This window comes from Rhinoderma darwinii (assembly GCF_050947455.1).
Source record: "Rhinoderma darwinii isolate aRhiDar2 chromosome 5 unlocalized genomic scaffold, aRhiDar2.hap1 SUPER_5_unloc_49, whole genome shotgun sequence".
NCBI lineage: Eukaryota > Metazoa > Chordata > Amphibia > Anura > Rhinodermatidae > Rhinoderma > Rhinoderma darwinii.
The window spans coordinates 31771-49138 of record NW_027461808.1 but is presented as its reverse complement, the minus strand read 5'-3'; the positions used below and the strand labels follow the sequence as shown (position 1 = coordinate 49138).

The window sequence follows — 17368 nt, the reverse complement described above, 5'->3', positions numbered from 1 at the left end:
TCCGGCCTTTATTCACCTCCCGTGTAGCTGTGAGTGTGTGAGCCTGCAGGGCCCCATGGAATTGCCTAGAAGTAGGCTGAATCGCTGCAAGGGCTGAACAGCAGTATCGGGCAGGCTCGGGCAACGCGCGGCCCGTTCGGGTTATCGCTTCTCGGCCTTTTGGCTAAGATCAAGTGTAGTATCTGTTCTTATCAGTTTAACATCTGATACGTCCCCTATCTGGGGACCATATATTAAATGGATTTTTAGAACAGGGAGATGGAAATAGAGCTTGCTCTGTCCACTCCACGCATTGACCTGGTATTGCAGTATTTCCAGGACCGGTGCACCCTTTCCTTATGTGTTGACTAAAAGCAGATTCCAAAAGTGTTTTTTGTCTTTGCTATTGTTTCTGTCTTTCTGAAGGGATCTCCCCTTTTAATCCCATTATTTCAACACCTGTTGGACAATGCATGAGTGATAATGAGCTCATTGATTAAATGCAATTAATGAATAGATTGCCACCTCTTGTTGTGTGTCGTCTGTGTTTCTGTGTTTCCGGCATTTCACATTGGAACACCTCATTCACCTTCCTTGTCTTCTCTCCGCCCTCCCTTTTAGGTAAGTTAAAGAGCTGCACCTGAGCCAGCCACTGATTGATTGATTGATTGATTGATTGATTGATTGATTGATTGATTGATTGATTGATGCAGCACAACAGTCAAATAGTGGAGTGGAGTAGGGGAACAGCAAACAGCCAATAAAGCAGCCCGCCCGCTCGCCTGCCCGCCACAATGGACCTACCTGTGTACACTAGATGGATGTGATGGAATGTACTGTCGTCCCTACATTTCAAGAAGAAGTAAGAATTGCAGTTGCAACAAAGCCTTGCTTGCCTACAAAGAGAGCAGCAATTTGGATTTGTTACTATGTTACCTAGAAGAATAACAAACTGTGCAAGGATGGAGGTTGTAGGAGCAAGGAGAAGTTGTCTGTAAAGTTGGTGGATGCCTATTTTCCATTTTGCAGTCCCTTGTCTCCCTCTTGTGGCCTCCTGGAGGCAACTAGCTGTGCAAAAAAAAGACAGCCTGGCGGCCGGCTGTTGCAGTGTTGCCCTCTCAGGCAACACTGAGTGACTGACTGAGCCTCACCGTCTTATATAAAGTTCAGACGGAACTTTGCACGTGTCATAGTGGAGCCCTCAGGATTCCAGAGCCAGCTTTCTGACATCATAATGGGGCCTCAGAGATAAAAGCCTGGGCCCAGGCAGTGTTGGTCAGTGCTGCTCAGCAGGCAGCACTGGACTGGACTGGATTACAGCTGATACAAGGTGTGAAGGAACAAGGGGTGGCTGTGGGCATGCACTTGCTGCCGCTGCCAGTGTTTATCTGCATGGCAGCAGGGCATTTGGGCGTTGCCAGGAAGGCGTTTTTATGTAGATTCCTCCTCTTTCAGCACTGCATTGTGGTGCAAGCAAAAGAAGCAAATCCTGTCTGGCTTCCTCTCCGGCCTTTATTCACCTCCCGTGTAGCTGTGAGTGTGTGAGCCTGCAGGGCCCCATGGAATTGCCTAGAAGTAGGCTGAATCGCTGCAAGGGCTGAACAGCAGTATCGGGCAGGCTCGGGCAACGCGCGGCCCGTTCGGGTTATCGCTTCTCGGCCTTTTGGCTAAGATCAAGTGTAGTATCTGTTCTTATCAGTTTAATATCTGATACGTCCCCTATCTGGGGACCATATATTAAATGGATTTTTAGAACAGGGAGATGGAAATAGAGCTTGCTCTGTCCACTCCACGCATTGACCTGGTATTGCAGTATTTCCAGGACCGGTGCACCCTTTCCTTATGTGTTGACTAAAAGCAGATTCCAAAAGTGTTTTTTGTCTTTGCTATTGTTTCTGTCTTTCTGAAGGGATCTCCCCTTTTAATCCCATTATTTCAACACCTGTTGGACAATGCATGAGTGATAATGAGCTCATTGATTAAATGCAATTAATGAATAGATTGCCACCTCTTGTTGTGTGTCGTCTGTGTTTCTGTGTTTCCGGCATTTCACATTGGAACACCTCATTCACCTTCCTTGTCTTCTCTCCGCCCTCCCTTTTAGGTAAGTTAAAGAGCTGCACCTGAGCCAGCCACTGATTGATTGATTGATTGATTGATTGATTGATTGATTGATTGATTGATTGATTGATTGATGCAGCACAACAGTCAAATAGTGGAGTGGAGTAGGGGAACAGCAAACAGCCAATAAAGCAGCCCGCCCGCTCGCCTGCCCGCCACAATGGACCTACCTGTGTACACTAGATGGATGTGATGGAATGTACTGTCGTCCCTACATTTCAAGAAGAAGTAAGAATTGCAGTTGCAACAAAGCCTTGCTTGCCTACAAAGAGAGCAGCAATTTGGATTTGTTACTATGTTACCTAGAAGAATAACAAACTGTGCAAGGATGGAGGTTGTAGGAGCAAGGAGAAGTTGTCTGTAAAGTTGGTGGATGCCTATTTTCCATTTTGCAGTCCCTTGTCTCCCTCTTGTGGCCTCCTGGAGGCAACTAGCTGTGCAAAAAAAAGACAGCCTGGCGGCCGGCTGTTGCAGTGTTGCCCTCTCAGGCAACACTGAGTGACTGACTGAGCCTCACCGTCTTATATAAAGTTCAGACGGAACTTTGCACGTGTCATAGTGGAGCCCTCAGGATTCCAGAGCCAGCTTTCTGACATCATAATGGGGCCTCAGAGATAAAAGCCTGGGCCCAGGCAGTGTTGGTCAGTGCTGCTCAGCAGGCAGCACTGGACTGGACTGGATTACAGCTGATACAAGGTGTGAAGGAACAAGGGGTGGCTGTGGGCATGCACTTGCTGCCGCTGCCAGTGTTTATCTGCATGGCAGCAGGGCATTTGGGCGTTGCCAGGAAGGCGTTTTTATGTAGATTCCTCCTCTTTCAGCACTGCATTGTGGTGCAAGCAAAAGAAGCAAATCCTGTCTGGCTTCCTCTCCGGCCTTTATTCACCTCCCGTGTAGCTGTGAGTGTGTGAGCCTGCAGGGCCCCATGGAATTGCCTAGAAGTAGGCTGAATCGCTGCAAGGGCTGAACAGCAGTATCGGGCAGGCTCGGGCAACGCGCGGCCCGTTCGGGTTATCGCTTCTCGGCCTTTTGGCTAAGATCAAGTGTAGTATCTGTTCTTATCAGTTTAATATCTGATACGTCCCCTATCTGGGGACCATATATTAAATGGATTTTTAGAACAGGGAGATGGAAATAGAGCTTGCTCTGTCCACTCCACGCATTGACCTGGTATTGCAGTATTTCCAGGACCGGTGCACCCTTTCCTTATGTGTTGACTAAAAGCAGATTCCAAAAGTGTTTTTTGTCTTTGCTATTGTTTCTGTCTTTCTGAAGGGATCTCCCCTTTTAATCCCATTATTTCAACACCTGTTGGACAATGCATGAGTGATAATGAGCTCATTGATTAAATGCAATTAATGAATAGATTGCCACCTCTTGTTGTGTGTCGTCTGTGTTTCTGTGTTTCCGGCATTTCACATTGGAACACCTCATTCACCTTCCTTGTCTTCTCTCCGCCCTCCCTTTTAGGTAAGTTAAAGAGCTGCACCTGAGCCAGCCACTGATTGATTGATTGATTGATTGATTGATTGATTGATTGATTGATTGATTGATTGATGCAGCACAACAGTCAAATAGTGGAGTGGAGTAGGGGAACAGCAAACAGCCAATAAAGCAGCCCGCCCGCTCGCCTGCCCGCCACAATGGACCTACCTGTGTACACTAGATGGATGTGATGGAATGTACTGTCGTCCCTACATTTCAAGAAGAAGTAAGAATTGCAGTTGCAACAAAGCCTTGCTTGCCTACAAAGAGAGCAGCAATTTGGATTTGTTACTATGTTACCTAGAAGAATAACAAACTGTGCAAGGATGGAGGTTGTAGGAGCAAGGAGAAGTTGTCTGTAAAGTTGGTGGATGCCTATTTTCCATTTTGCAGTCCCTTGTCTCCCTCTTGTGGCCTCCTGGAGGCAACTAGCTGTGCAAAAAAAAGACAGCCTGGCGGCCGGCTGTTGCAGTGTTGCCCTCTCAGGCAACACTGAGTGACTGACTGAGCCTCACCGTCTTATATAAAGTTCAGACGGAACTTTGCACGTGTCATAGTGGAGCCCTCAGGATTCCAGAGCCAGCTTTCTGACATCATAATGGGGCCTCAGAGATAAAAGCCTGGGCCCAGGCAGTGTTGGTCAGTGCTGCTCAGCAGGCAGCACTGGACTGGACTGGATTACAGCTGATACAAGGTGTGAAGGAACAAGGGGTGGCTGTGGGCATGCACTTGCTGCCGCTGCCAGTGTTTATCTGCATGGCAGCAGGGCATTTGGGCGTTGCCAGGAAGGCGTTTTTATGTAGATTCCTCCTCTTTCAGCACTGCATTGTGGTGCAAGCAAAAGAAGCAAATCCTGTCTGGCTTCCTCTCCGGCCTTTATTCACCTCCCGTGTAGCTGTGAGTGTGTGAGCCTGCAGGGCCCCATGGAATTGCCTAGAAGTAGGCTGAATCGCTGCAAGGGCTGAACAGCAGTATCGGGCAGGCTCGGGCAACGCGCGGCCCGTTCGGGTTATCGCTTCTCGGCCTTTTGGCTAAGATCAAGTGTAGTATCTGTTCTTATCAGTTTAATATCTGATACGTCCCCTATCTGGGGACCATATATTAAATGGATTTTTAGAACAGGGAGATGGAAATAGAGCTTGCTCTGTCCACTCCACGCATTGACCTGGTATTGCAGTATTTCCAGGACCGGTGCACCCTTTCCTTATGTGTTGACTAAAAGCAGATTCCAAAAGTGTTTTTTGTCTTTGCTATTGTTTCTGTCTTTCTGAAGGGATCTCCCCTTTTAATCCCATTATTTCAACACCTGTTGGACAATGCATGAGTGATAATGAGCTCATTGATTAAATGCAATTAATGAATAGATTGCCACCTCTTGTTGTGTGTCGTCTGTGTTTCTGTGTTTCCGGCATTTCACATTGGAACACCTCATTCACCTTCCTTGTCTTCTCTCCGCCCTCCCTTTTAGGTAAGTTAAAGAGCTGCACCTGAGCCAGCCACTGATTGATTGATTGATTGATTGATTGATTGATTGATTGATTGATTGATTGATTGATTGATTGATGCAGCACAACAGTCAAATAGTGGAGTGGAGTAGGGGAACAGCAAACAGCCAATAAAGCAGCCCGCCCGCTCGCCTGCCCGCCACAATGGATCTACCTGTGTACACTAGATGGATGTGATGGAATGTACTGTCGTCCCTACATTTCAAGAAGAAGTAAGAATTGCAGTTGCAACAAAGCCTTGCTTGCCTACAAAGAGAGCAGCAATTTGGATTTGTTACTATGTTACCTAGAAGAATAACAAACTGTGCAAGGATGGAGGTTGTAGGAGCAAGGAGAAGTTGTCTGTAAAGTTGGTGGATGCCTATTTTCCATTTTGCAGTCCCTTGTCTCCCTCTTGTGGCCTCCTGGAGGCAACTAGCTGTGCAAAAAAAAGACAGCCTGGCGGCCGGCTGTTGCAGTGTTGCCCTCTCAGGCAACACTGAGTGACTGACTGAGCCTCACCGTCTTATATAAAGTTCAGACGGAACTTTGCACGTGTCATAGTGGAGCCCTCAGGATTCCAGAGCCAGCTTTCTGACATCATAATGGGGCCTCAGAGATAAAAGCCTGGGCCCAGGCAGTGTTGGTCAGTGCTGCTCAGCAGGCAGCACTGGACTGGACTGGATTACAGCTGATACAAGGTGTGAAGGAACAAGGGGTGGCTGTGGGCATGCACTTGCTGCCGCTGCCAGTGTTTATCTGCATGGCAGCAGGGCATTTGGGCGTTGCCAGGAAGGCGTTTTTATGTAGATTCCTCCTCTTTCAGCACTGCATTGTGGTGCAAGCAAAAGAAGCAAATCCTGTCTGGCTTCCTCTCCGGCCTTTATTCACCTCCCGTGTAGCTGTGAGTGTGTGAGCCTGCAGGGCCCCATGGAATTGCCTAGAAGTAGGCTGAATCGCTGCAAGGGCTGAACAGCAGTATCGGGCAGGCTCGGGCAACGCGCGGCCCGTTCGGGTTATCGCTTCTCGGCCTTTTGGCTAAGATCAAGTGTAGTATCTGTTCTTATCAGTTTAATATCTGATACGTCCCCTATCTGGGGACCATATATTAAATGGATTTTTAGAACAGGGAGATGGAAATAGAGCTTGCTCTGTCCACTCCACGCATTGACCTGGTATTGCAGTATTTCCAGGACCGGTGCACCCTTTCCTTATGTGTTGACTAAAAGCAGATTCCAAAAGTGTTTTTTGTCTTTGCTATTGTTTCTGTCTTTCTGAAGGGATCTCCCCTTTTAATCCCATTATTTCAACACCTGTTGGACAATGCATGAGTGATAATGAGCTCATTGATTAAATGCAATTAATGAATAGATTGCCACCTCTTGTTGTGTGTCGTCTGTGTTTCTGTGTTTCCGGCATTTCACATTGGAACACCTCATTCACCTTCCTTGTCTTCTCTCCGCCCTCCCTTTTAGGTAAGTTAAAGAGCTGCACCTGAGCCAGCCACTGATTGATTGATTGATTGATTGATTGATTGATTGATTGATTGATTGATTGATTGATTGATTGATGCAGCACAACAGTCAAATAGTGGAGTGGAGTAGGGGAACAGCAAACAGCCAATAAAGCAGCCCGCCCGCTCGCCTGCCCGCCACAATGGACCTACCTGTGTACACTAGATGGATGTGATGGAATGTACTGTCGTCCCTACATTTCAAGAAGAAGTAAGAATTGCAGTTGCAACAAAGCCTTGCTTGCCTACAAAGAGAGCAGCAATTTGGATTTGTTACTATGTTACCTAGAAGAATAACAAACTGTGCAAGGATGGAGGTTGTAGGAGCAAGGAGAAGTTGTCTGTAAAGTTGGTGGATGCCTATTTTCCATTTTGCAGTCCCTTGTCTCCCTCTTGTGGCCTCCTGGAGGCAACTAGCTGTGCAAAAAAAAGACAGCCTGGCGGCCGGCTGTTGCAGTGTTGCCCTCTCAGGCAACACTGAGTGACTGACTGAGCCTCACCGTCTTATATAAAGTTCAGACGGAACTTTGCACGTGTCATAGTGGAGCCCTCAGGATTCCAGAGCCAGCTTTCTGACATCATAATGGGGCCTCAGAGATAAAAGCCTGGGCCCAGGCAGTGTTGGTCAGTGCTGCTCAGCAGGCAGCACTGGACTGGACTGGATTACAGCTGATACAAGGTGTGAAGGAACAAGGGGTGGCTGTGGGCATGCACTTGCTGCCGCTGCCAGTGTTTATCTGCATGGCAGCAGGGCATTTGGGCGTTGCCAGGAAGGCGTTTTTATGTAGATTCCTCCTCTTTCAGCACTGCATTGTGGTGCAAGCAAAAGAAGCAAATCCTGTCTGGCTTCCTCTCCGGCCTTTATTCACCTCCCGTGTAGCTGTGAGTGTGTGAGCCTGCAGGGCCCCATGGAATTGCCTAGAAGTAGGCTGAATCGCTGCAAGGGCTGAACAGCAGTATCGGGCAGGCTCGGGCAACGCGCGGCCCGTTCGGGTTATCGCTTCTCGGCCTTTTGGCTAAGATCAAGTGTAGTATCTGTTCTTATCAGTTTAATATCTGATACGTCCCCTATCTGGGGACCATATATTAAATGGATTTTTAGAACAGGGAGATGGAAATAGAGCTTGCTCTGTCCACTCCACGCATTGACCTGGTATTGCAGTATTTCCAGGACCGGTGCACCCTTTCCTTATGTGTTGACTAAAAGCAGATTCCAAAAGTGTTTTTTGTCTTTGCTATTGTTTCTGTCTTTCTGAAGGGATCTCCCCTTTTAATCCCATTATTTCAACACCTGTTGGACAATGCATGAGTGATAATGAGCTCATTGATTAAATGCAATTAATGAATAGATTGCCACCTCTTGTTGTGTGTCGTCTGTGTTTCTGTGTTTCCGGCATTTCACATTGGAACACCTCATTCACCTTCCTTGTCTTCTCTCCGCCCTCCCTTTTAGGTAAGTTAAAGAGCTGCACCTGAGCCAGCCACTGATTGATTGATTGATTGATTGATTGATTGATTGATTGATTGATTGATTGATTGATGCAGCACAACAGTCAAATAGTGGAGTGGAGTAGGGGAACAGCAAACAGCCAATAAAGCAGCCCGCCCGCTCGCCTGCCCGCCACAATGGACCTACCTGTGTACACTAGATGGATGTGATGGAATGTACTGTCGTCCCTACATTTCAAGAAGAAGTAAGAATTGCAGTTGCAACAAAGCCTTGCTTGCCTACAAAGAGAGCAGCAATTTGGATTTGTTACTATGTTACCTAGAAGAATAACAAACTGTGCAAGGATGGAGGTTGTAGGAGCAAGGAGAAGTTGTCTGTAAAGTTGGTGGATGCCTATTTTCCATTTTGCAGTCCCTTGTCTCCCTCTTGTGGCCTCCTGGAGGCAACTAGCTGTGCAAAAAAAAGACAGCCTGGCGGCCGGCTGTTGCAGTGTTGCCCTCTCAGGCAACACTGAGTGACTGACTGAGCCTCACCGTCTTATATAAAGTTCAGACGGAACTTTGCACGTGTCATAGTGGAGCCCTCAGGATTCCAGAGCCAGCTTTCTGACATCATAATGGGGCCTCAGAGATAAAAGCCTGGGCCCAGGCAGTGTTGGTCAGTGCTGCTCAGCAGGCAGCACTGGACTGGACTGGATTACAGCTGATACAAGGTGTGAAGGAACAAGGGGTGGCTGTGGGCATGCACTTGCTGCCGCTGCCAGTGTTTATCTGCATGGCAGCAGGGCATTTGGGCGTTGCCAGGAAGGCGTTTTTATGTAGATTCCTCCTCTTTCAGCACTGCATTGTGGTGCAAGCAAAAGAAGCAAATCCTGTCTGGCTTCCTCTCCGGCCTTTATTCACCTCCCGTGTAGCTGTGAGTGTGTGAGCCTGCAGGGCCCCATGGAATTGCCTAGAAGTAGGCTGAATCGCTGCAAGGGCTGAACAGCAGTATCGGGCAGGCTCGGGCAACGCGCGGCCCGTTCGGGTTATCGCTTCTCGGCCTTTTGGCTAAGATCAAGTGTAGTATCTGTTCTTATCAGTTTAATATCTGATACGTCCCCTATCTGGGGACCATATATTAAATGGATTTTTAGAACAGGGAGATGGAAATAGAGCTTGCTCTGTCCACTCCACGCATTGACCTGGTATTGCAGTATTTCCAGGACCGGTGCACCCTTTCCTTATGTGTTGACTAAAAGCAGATTCCAAAAGTGTTTTTTGTCTTTGCTATTGTTTCTGTCTTTCTGAAGGGATCTCCCCTTTTAATCCCATTATTTCAACACCTGTTGGACAATGCATGAGTGATAATGAGCTCATTGATTAAATGCAATTAATGAATAGATTGCCACCTCTTGTTGTGTGTCGTCTGTGTTTCTGTGTTTCCGGCATTTCACATTGGAACACCTCATTCACCTTCCTTGTCTTCTCTCCGCCCTCCCTTTTAGGTAAGTTAAAGAGCTGCACCTGAGCCAGCCACTTGATTGATTGATTGATTGATTGATTGATTGATTGATTGATTGATTGATTGATGCAGCACAACAGTCAAATAGTGGAGTGGAGTAGGGGAACAGCAAACAGCCAATAAAGCAGCCCGCCCGCTCGCCTGCCCGCCACAATGGACCTACCTGTGTACACTAGATGGATGTGATGGAATGTACTGTCGTCCCTACATTTCAAGAAGAAGTAAGAATTGCAGTTGCAACAAAGCCTTGCTTGCCTACAAAGAGAGCAGCAATTTGGATTTGTTACTATGTTACCTAGAAGAATAACAAACTGTGCAAGGATGGAGGTTGTAGGAGCAAGGAGAAGTTGTCTGTAAAGTTGGTGGATGCCTATTTTCCATTTTGCAGTCCCTTGTCTCCCTCTTGTGGCCTCCTGGAGGCAACTAGCTGTGCAAAAAAAAGACAGCCTGGCGGCCGGCTGTTGCAGTGTTGCCCTCTCAGGCAACACTGAGTGACTGACTGAGCCTCACCGTCTTATATAAAGTTCAGACGGAACTTTGCACGTGTCATAGTGGAGCCCTCAGGATTCCAGAGCCAGCTTTCTGACATCATAATGGGGCCTCAGAGATAAAAGCCTGGGCCCAGGCAGTGTTGGTCAGTGCTGCTCAGCAGGCAGCACTGGACTGGACTGGATTACAGCTGATACAAGGTGTGAAGGAACAAGGGGTGGCTGTGGGCATGCACTTGCTGCCGCTGCCAGTGTTTATCTGCATGGCAGCAGGGCATTTGGGCGTTGCCAGGAAGGCGTTTTTATGTAGATTCCTCCTCTTTCAGCACTGCATTGTGGTGCAAGCAAAAGAAGCAAATCCTGTCTGGCTTCCTCTCCGGCCTTTATTCACCTCCCGTGTAGCTGTGAGTGTGTGAGCCTGCAGGGCCCCATGGAATTGCCTAGAAGTAGGCTGAATCGCTGCAAGGGCTGAACAGCAGTATCGGGCAGGCTCGGGCAACGCGCGGCCCGTTCGGGTTATCGCTTCTCAGCCTTTTGGCTAAGATCAAGTGTAGTATCTGTTCTTATCAGTTTAATATCTGATACGTCCCCTATCTGGGGACCATATATTAAATGGATTTTTAGAACAGGGAGATGGAAATAGAGCTTGCTCTGTCCACTCCACGCATTGACCTGGTATTGCAGTATTTCCAGGACCGGTGCACCCTTTCCTTATGTGTTGACTAAAAGCAGATTCCAAAAGTGTTTTTTGTCTTTGCTATTGTTTCTGTCTTTCTGAAGGGATCTCCCCTTTTAATCCCATTATTTCAACACCTGTTGGACAATGCATGAGTGATAATGAGCTCATTGATTAAATGCAATTAATGAATAGATTGCCACCTCTTGTTGTGTGTCGTCTGTGTTTCTGTGTTTCCGGCATTTCACATTGGAACACCTCATTCACCTTCCTTGTCTTCTCTCCGCCCTCCCTTTTAGGTAAGTTAAAGAGCTGCACCTGAGCCAGCCACTGATTGATTGATTGATTGATTGATTGATTGATTGATTGATTGATTGATTGATGCAGCACAACAGTCAAATAGTGGAGTGGAGTAGGGGAACAGCAAACAGCCAATAAAGCAGCCCGCCCGCTCGCCTGCCCGCCACAATGGACCTACCTGTGTACACTAGATGGATGTGATGGAATGTACTGTCGTCCCTACATTTCAAGAAGAAGTAAGAATTGCAGTTGCAACAAAGCCTTGCTTGCCTACAAAGAGAGCAGCAATTTGGATTTGTTACTATGTTACCTAGAAGAATAACAAACTGTGCAAGGATGGAGGTTGTAGGAGCAAGGAGAAGTTGTCTGTAAAGTTGGTGGATGCCTATTTTCCATTTTGCAGTCCCTTGTCTCCCTCTTGTGGCCTCCTGGAGGCAACTAGCTGTGCAAAAAAAAGACAGCCTGGCGGCCGGCTGTTGCAGTGTTGCCCTCTCAGGCAACACTGAGTGACTGACTGAGCCTCACCGTCTTATATAAAGTTCAGACGGAACTTTGCACGTGTCATAGTGGAGCCCTCAGGATTCCAGAGCCAGCTTTCTGACATCATAATGGGGCCTAAGGGATAAAAGCCTGGGCCCAGGCAGTGTTGGTCAGTGCTGCTCAGCAGGCAGCACTGGACTGGACTGGATTACAGCTGATACAAGGTGTGAAGGAACAAGGGGTGGCTGTGGGCATGCACTTGCTGCCGCTGCCAGTGTTTATCTGCATGGCAGCAGGGCATTTGGGCGTTGCCAGGATGGCGTTTTTATGTAGATTCCTCCTCTTTCAGCACTGCATTGTGGTGCAAGCAAAAGAAGCAAATCCTGTCTGGCTTCCTCTCCGGCCTTTATTCACCTCCCGTGTAGCTGTGAGTGTGTGAGCCTGCAGGGCCCCATGGAATTGCCTAGAAGTAGGCTGAATCGCTGCAAGGGCTGAACAGCAGTATCGGGCAGGCTCGGGCAACGCGCGGCCCGTTCGGGTTATCGCTTCTCGGCCTTTTGGCTAAGATCAAGTGTAGTATCTGTTCTTATCAGTTTAATATCTGATACGTCCCCTATCTGGGGACCATATATTAAATGGATTTTTAGAACAGGGAGATGGAAATAGAGCTTGCTCTGTCCACTCCACGCATTGACCTGGTATTGCAGTATTTCCAGGACCGGTGCACCCTTTCCTTATGTGTTGACTAAAAGCAGATTCCAAAAGTGTTTTTTGTCTTTGCTATTGTTTCTGTCTTTCTGAAGGGATCTCCCCTTTTAATCCCATTATTTCAACACCTGTTGGACAATGCATGAGTGATAATGAGCTCATTGATTAAATGCAATTAATGAATAGATTGCCACCTCTTGTTGTGTGTCGTCTGTGTTTCTGTGTTTCCGGCATTTCACATTGGAACACCTCATTCACCTTCCTTGTCTTCTCTCCGCCCTCCCTTTTAGGTAAGTTAAAGAGCTGCACCTGAGCCAGCCACTGATTGATTGATTGATTGATTGATTGATTGATTGATTGATTGATTGATTGATTGATGCAGCACAACAGTCAAATAGTGGAGTGGAGTAGGGGAACAGCAAACAGCCAATAAAGCAGCCCGCCCGCTCGCCTGCCCGCCACAATGGACCTACCTGTGTACACTAGATGGATGTGATGGAATGTACTGTCGTCCCTACATTTCAAGAAGAAGTAAGAATTGCAGTTGCAACAAAGCCTTGCTTGCCTACAAAGAGAGCAGCAATTTGAATTTGTTACTATGTTACCTAGAAGAATAACAAACTGTGCAAGGATGGAGGTTGTAGGAGCAAGGAGAAGTTGTCTGTAAAGTTGGTGGATGCCTATTTTCCATTTTGCAGTCCCTTGTCTCCCTCTTGTGGCCTCCTGGAGGCAACTAGCTGTGCAAAAAAAAGACAGCCTGGCGGCCGGCTGTTGCAGTGTTGCCCTCTCAGGCAACACTGAGTGACTGACTGAGCCTCACCGTCTTATATAAAGTTCAGACGGAACTTTGCACGTGTCATAGTGGAGCCCTCAGGATTCCAGAGCCAGCTTTCTGACATCATAATGGGGCCTCAGAGATAAAAGCCTGGGCCCAGGCAGTGTTGGTCAGTGCTGCTCAGCAGGCAGCACTGGACTGGACTGGATTACAGCTGATACAAGGTGTGAAGGAACAAGGGGTGGCTGTGGGCATGCACTTGCTGCCGCTGCCAGTGTTTATCTGCATGGCAGCAGGGCATTTGGGCGTTGCCAGGAAGGCGTTTTTATGTAGATTCCTCCTCTTTCAGCACTGCATTGTGGTGCAAGCAAAAGAAGCAAATCCTGTCTGGCTTCCTCTCCGGCCTTTATTCACCTCCCGTGTAGCTGTGAGTGTGTGAGCCTGCAGGGCCCCATGGAATTGCCTAGAAGTAGGCTGAATCGCTGCAAGGGCTGAACAGCAGTATCGGGCAGGCTCGGGCAACGCGCGGCCCGTTCGGGTTATCGCTTCTCGGCCTTTTGGCTAAGATCAAGTGTAGTATCTGTTCTTATCAGTTTAATATCTGATACGTCCCCTATCTGGGGACCATATATTAAATGGATTTTTAGAACAGGGAGATGGAAATAGAGCTTGCTCTGTCCACTCCACGCATTGACCTGGTATTGCAGTATTTCCAGGACCGGTGCACCCTTTCCTTATGTGTTGACTAAAAGCAGATTCCAAAAGTGTTTTTTGTCTTTGCTATTGTTTCTGTCTTTCTGAAGGGATCTCCCCTTTTAATCCCATTATTTCAACACCTGTTGGACAATGCATGAGTGATAATGAGCTCATTGATTAAATGCAATTAATGAATAGATTGCCACCTCTTGTTGTGTGTCGTCTGTGTTTCTGTGTTTCCGGCATTTCACATTGGAACACCTCATTCACCTTCCTTGTCTTCTCTCCGCCCTCCCTTTTAGGTAAGTTAAAGAGCTGCACCTGAGCCAGCCACTGATTGATTGATTGATTGATTGATTGATTGATTGATTGATTGATTGATTGATGCAGCACAACAGTCAAATAGTGGAGTGGAGTAGGGGAACAGCAAACAGCCAATAAAGCAGCCCGCCCGCTCGCCTGCCCGCCACAATGGACCTACCTGTGTACACTAGATGGATGTGATGGAATGTACTGTCGTCCCTACATTTCAAGAAGAAGTAAGAATTGCAGTTGCAACAAAGCCTTGCTTGCCTACAAAGAGAGCAGCAATTTGGATTTGTTACTATGTTACCTAGAAGAATAACAAACTGTGCAAGGATGGAGGTTGTAGGAGCAAGGAGAAGTTGTCTGTAAAGTTGGTGGATGCCTATTTTCCATTTTGCAGTCCCTTGTCTCCCTCTTGTGGCCTCCTGGAGGCAACTAGCTGTGCAAAAAAAAGACAGCCTGGCGGCCGGCTGTTGCAGTGTTGCCCTCTCAGGCAACACTGAGTGACTGACTGAGCCTCACCGTCTTATATAAAGTTCAGACGGAACTTTGCACGTGTCATAGTGGAGCCCTCAGGATTCCAGAGCCAGCTTTCTGACATCATAATGGGGCCTCAGAGATAAAAGCCTGGGCCCAGGCAGTGTTGGTCAGTGCTGCTCAGCAGGCAGCACTGGACTGGACTGGATTACAGCTGATACAAGGTGTGAAGGAACAAGGGGTGGCTGTGGGCATGCACTTGCTGCCGCTGCCAGTGTTTATCTGCATGGCAGCAGGGCATTTGGGCGTTGCCAGGAAGGCGTTTTTATGTAGATTCCTCCTCTTTCAGCACTGCATTGTGGTGCAAGCAAAAGAAGCAAATCCTGTCTGGCTTCCTCTCCGGCCTTTATTCACCTCCCGTGTAGCTGTGAGTGTGTGAGCCTGCAGGGCCCCATGGAATTGCCTAGAAGTAGGCTGAATCGCTGCAAGGGCTGAACAGCAGTATCGGGCAGGCTCGGGCAACGCGCGGCCCGTTCGGGTTATCGCTTCTCGGCCTTTTGGCTAAGATCAAGTGTAGTATCTGTTCTTATCAGTTTAATATCTGATACGTCCCCTATCTGGGGACCATATATTAAATGGATTTTTAGAACAGGGAGATGGAAATAGAGCTTGCTCTGTCCACTCCACGCATTGACCTGGTATTGCAGTATTTCCAGGACCGGTGCACCCTTTCCTTATGTGTTGACTAAAAGCAGATTCCAAAAGTGTTTTTTGTCTTTGCTATTGTTTCTGTCTTTCTGAAGGGATCTCCCCTTTTAATCCCATTATTTCAACACCTGTTGGACAATGCATGAGTGATAATGAGCTCATTGATTAAATGCAATTAATGAATAGATTGCCACCTCTTGTTGTGTGTCGTCTGTGTTTCTGTGTTTCCGGCATTTCACATTGGAACACCTCATTCACCTTCCTTGTCTTCTCTCCGCCCTCCCTTTTAGGTAAGTTAAAGAGCTGCACCTGAGCCAGCCACTGATTGATTGATTGATTGATTGATTGATTGATGCAGCACAACAGTCAAATAGTGGAGTGGAGTAGGGGAACAGCAAACAGCCAATAAAGCAGCCCGCCCGCTCGCCTGCCCGCCACAATGGACCTACCTGTGTACACTAGATGGATGTGATGGAATGTACTGTCGTCCCTACATTTCAAGAAGAAGTAAGAATTGCAGTTGCAACAAAGCCTTGCTTGCCTACAAAGAGAGCAGCAATTTGGATTTGTTACTATGTTACCTAGAAGAATAACAAACTGTGCAAGGATGGAGGTTGTAGGAGCAAGGAGAAGTTGTCTGTAAAGTTGGTGGATGCCTATTTTCCATTTTGCAGTCCCTTGTCTCCCTCTTGTGGCCTCCTGGAGGCAACTAGCTGTGCAAAAAAAAGACAGCCTGGCGGCCGGCTGTTGCAGTGTTGCCCTCTCAGGCAACACTGAGTGACTGACTGAGCCTCACCGTCTTATATAAAGTTCAGACGGAACTTTGCACGTGTCATAGTGGAGCCCTCAGGATTCCAGAGCCAGCTTTCTGACATCATAATGGGGCCTCAGAGATAAAAGCCTGGGCCCAGGCAGTGTTGGTCAGTGCTGCTCAGCAGGCAGCACTGGACTGGACTGGATTACAGCTGATACAAGGTGTGAAGGAACAAGGGGTGGCTGTGGGCATGCACTTGCTGCCGCTGCCAGTGTTTATCTGCATGGCAGCAGGGCATTTGGGCGTTGCCAGGAAGGCGTTTTTATGTAGATTCCTCCTCTTTCAGCACTGCATTGTGGTGCAAGCAAAAGAAGCAAATCCTGTCTGGCTTCCTCTCCGGCCTTTATTCACCTCCCGTGTAGCTGTGAGTGTGTGAGCCTGCAGGGCCCCATGGAATTGCCTAGAAGTAGGCTGAATCGCTGCAAGGGCTGAACAGCAGTATCGGGCAGGCTCGGGCAACGCGCGGCCCGTTCGGGTTATCGCTTCTCGGCCTTTTGGCTAAGATCAAGTGTAGTATCTGTTCTTATCAGTTTAATATCTGATACGTCCCCTATCTGGGGACCATATATTAAATGGATTTTTAGAACAGGGAGATGGAAATAGAGCTTGCTCTGTCCACTCCACGCATTGACCTGGTATTGCAGTATTTCCAGGACCGGTGCACCCTTTCCTTATGTGTTGACTAAAAGCAGATTCCAAAAGTGTTTTTTGTCTTTGCTATTGTTTCTGTCTTTCTGAAGGGATCTCCCCTTTTAATCCCATTATTTCAACACCTGTTGGACAATGCATGAGTGATAATGAGCTCATTGATTAAATGCAATTAATGAATAGATTGCCACCTCTTGTTGTGTGTCGTCTGTGTTTCTGTGTTTCCGGCATTTCACATTGGAACACCTCATTCACCTTCCTTGTCTTCTCTCCGCCCTCCCTTTTAGGTAAGTTAAAGAGCTGCACCTGAGCCAGCCACTGATTGATTGATTGATTGATTGATTGATTGATTGATGCAGCACAACAGTCAAATAGTGGAGTGGAGTAGGGGAACAGCAAACAGCCAATAAAGCAGCCTGCCCGCTCGCCTGCCCGCCACAATGGACCTACCTGTGTACACTAGATGGATGTGATGGAATGTACTGTCGTCCCTACATTTCAAGAAGAAGTAAGAATTGCAGTTGCAACAAAGCCTTGCTTGCCTACAAAGAGAGCAGCAATTTGGATTTGTTACTATGTTACCTAGAAGAATAACAAACTGTGCAAGGATGGAGGTTGTAGGAGCAAGGAGAAGTTGTCTGTAAAGTTGGTGGATGCCTATTTTCCATTTTGCAGTCCCTTGTCTCCCTCTTGTGGCCTCCTGGAGGCAACTAGCTGTGCAAAAAAAAGACAGCCTGGCGGCCGGCTGTTGCGGTGT

General features: G+C 47.7%; 12 non-coding genes across 12 annotated transcripts; all 12 read left to right on the top strand.

Annotated features, from left to right (window-relative positions):
* The first annotated feature begins 143 nt into the window (after positions 1-143).
* On the top strand, positions 144-334 carry LOC142696044 (U2 spliceosomal RNA). The gene has a single exon (XR_012864045.1). It is a non-coding gene; the product is annotated as a U2 spliceosomal RNA (small nuclear RNA).
* Positions 335-1626: 1292 nt separating this feature from the next.
* LOC142696060 (U2 spliceosomal RNA) lies at positions 1627-1817 on the top strand. The gene has a single exon (XR_012864060.1). It is a non-coding gene; the product is annotated as a U2 spliceosomal RNA (small nuclear RNA).
* Positions 1818-3113: 1296 nt separating this feature from the next.
* Positions 3114-3304, top strand: LOC142696048 (U2 spliceosomal RNA). The gene has a single exon (XR_012864049.1). It is a non-coding gene; the product is annotated as a U2 spliceosomal RNA (small nuclear RNA).
* Positions 3305-4596: 1292 nt separating this feature from the next.
* LOC142696036 (U2 spliceosomal RNA) lies at positions 4597-4787 on the top strand. The gene has a single exon (XR_012864038.1). It is a non-coding gene; the product is annotated as a U2 spliceosomal RNA (small nuclear RNA).
* Positions 4788-6087: 1300 nt separating this feature from the next.
* On the top strand, positions 6088-6278 carry LOC142696022 (U2 spliceosomal RNA). The gene has a single exon (XR_012864026.1). It is a non-coding gene; the product is annotated as a U2 spliceosomal RNA (small nuclear RNA).
* Positions 6279-7578: 1300 nt separating this feature from the next.
* Positions 7579-7769, top strand: LOC142696010 (U2 spliceosomal RNA). Its single transcript, XR_012864015.1, has one exon. It is a non-coding gene; the product is annotated as a U2 spliceosomal RNA (small nuclear RNA).
* A 1292-nt stretch (positions 7770-9061) lies between these two features.
* Positions 9062-9252, top strand: LOC142695997 (U2 spliceosomal RNA). The gene has a single exon (XR_012864004.1). It is a non-coding gene; the product is annotated as a U2 spliceosomal RNA (small nuclear RNA).
* Positions 9253-10541: 1289 nt separating this feature from the next.
* LOC142696053 (U2 spliceosomal RNA) lies at positions 10542-10732 on the top strand. The gene has a single exon (XR_012864054.1). It is a non-coding gene; the product is annotated as a U2 spliceosomal RNA (small nuclear RNA).
* Positions 10733-12020: 1288 nt separating this feature from the next.
* On the top strand, positions 12021-12211 carry LOC142695985 (U2 spliceosomal RNA). The gene has a single exon (XR_012863993.1). It is a non-coding gene; the product is annotated as a U2 spliceosomal RNA (small nuclear RNA).
* Positions 12212-13503: 1292 nt separating this feature from the next.
* LOC142695973 (U2 spliceosomal RNA) lies at positions 13504-13694 on the top strand. Its single transcript, XR_012863982.1, has one exon. It is a non-coding gene; the product is annotated as a U2 spliceosomal RNA (small nuclear RNA).
* Positions 13695-14982: 1288 nt separating this feature from the next.
* Positions 14983-15173, top strand: LOC142695961 (U2 spliceosomal RNA). Its single transcript, XR_012863971.1, has one exon. It is a non-coding gene; the product is annotated as a U2 spliceosomal RNA (small nuclear RNA).
* A 1268-nt stretch (positions 15174-16441) lies between these two features.
* LOC142695949 (U2 spliceosomal RNA) lies at positions 16442-16632 on the top strand. Its single transcript, XR_012863960.1, has one exon. It is a non-coding gene; the product is annotated as a U2 spliceosomal RNA (small nuclear RNA).
* Positions 16633-17368: the final 736 nt, after the last annotated feature.